This window comes from Triticum dicoccoides, chromosome 2B, assembly GCF_002162155.2.
Source record: "Triticum dicoccoides isolate Atlit2015 ecotype Zavitan chromosome 2B, WEW_v2.0, whole genome shotgun sequence".
Taxonomy (NCBI): domain Eukaryota; kingdom Viridiplantae; phylum Streptophyta; class Magnoliopsida; order Poales; family Poaceae; genus Triticum; species Triticum dicoccoides.
In genome coordinates, this window is record NC_041383.1 from 589,255,606 (window position 1) to 589,257,277 (window position 1,672).

The window sequence follows — 1,672 nt, forward strand, 5'->3', positions numbered from 1 at the left end:
ATTGCTTGTTACCCGTTACAAATTACCTTATCACAAAACTATCTGTTACCGATAATTTCAGTGCTTGTAGAGAATACCTTACTAAAACCCGCTTGTCATTTCCTTCTGCTCCTCGTTGGGTTCAACACTCTTACTTCTCGAAAGGACTACGATAGATCCCCTACACTTGTGGGTCATCACCTCACCATCCAGCTACCCAGTAACACTGCTAGCCTCTTTGAATGGTGGTCCTTGGCCATGCAAGACTACCCGGCTCATCATCGTAAGGTCCTTGGGATTCTTGTTTCTCCCGTTTGGACAATCTAGAAGCATCGCAATGCCCGCATCTTTGACGGTGCCACACCATCACATACGCACCTTGTCCACACCATACAGGAGGAAGCTCACACCTGGGCAAAACTGAGTGCTAGAGGGCTAAAAGAATCTCCAATATGTGGCCTATAATAGGGAACAAAAGGTGGTTGGAGCAATTTTGCAACACCATAAAGTGTATTTTTACAACACTAACAGCCTTCAAATCCAATTGATGGCCTAAAATAAAAGTGAAAATGGCAGTCGCACCACAATTTTGTTGTCTTCAAATGCATATGTTCACCAATATACGAGCTATGACTAATTTGAACTTTCCAAAATCATCACACATAACTTAAAACATAACAAATTAACCAGCGAATCCACATATTAATTTGAAATGCAAACCAGAGCGTCTAGTGCATCATATCAAATATAGTTCATCATCGAAGCAAACAAAAGTGCACATAAACATAAAAGTATCATAGCCTCTCAACTTTCCTCTTCCCCTTATCACTTGCCACGGTGTTGACAATGGTCTCGGTGTGAACATTGGCCTCATGGCGGTCACTAGCTTTTTCATGTTCATTGTCACGTGGTGCACCATCGATGCCGCCACCTTGACCTCGACCGAAGCCGGCTCTCATGGCACTCATGGTGTTACCAAAGCCATCTCCCATGGCACCCATTGTTCCACCAAAGACACCCATTATGCTGCCACCCATCGTACCACAAAATCCACCTCCTATAGTACCCATCGCACCACCATAGGCACCTCCCATGGCACCTATCATTGTTACCAAAGCCACCTCCTATGCATCATGTTCATCAAACAACCAATGAATCCTCCCATGTTGCCACCCATTCCTCCTACCATGTCCGCCGCCCATCATGTTACTCCTAGCATGGCCTCCTTTGCCAACATTTCATTGCGACGAAGATATATATGCCTCTTGCTTCATGCCAAGACAACTTATGTCCATGAACATAAGTCTTTCGCTTTTTCCTTGGCTCCCTTAAGCTCACCAATAGCCACATTCCTCTCCTCGAGCTCCACTGTCCGCTCCTCCGCAACCTTTTCTCCTCTGCCACCGGCTTGCACCGCTCGGCTGCTGCCCTCTACCCCATTTCTTTCATTAAAAGCCTTTTTTTCTTTATTCACAACATTTGTGAAGTTCAAAAATGTATGATCATCAGCACTACAAATGCACACAAAATTTAATATAAGAACATATGCACCTCATCATTGCACTCATCTCGAATTGACAAAAAAAATGAAAAACAAGGGATTGCTTTACCTCTCCGACATTTCGTCGAACATGTTGCCGAAGATAGCAACGAGCGTCGACAGCTCGTCCTCCACGGTCGGAGGTGGTGGTGG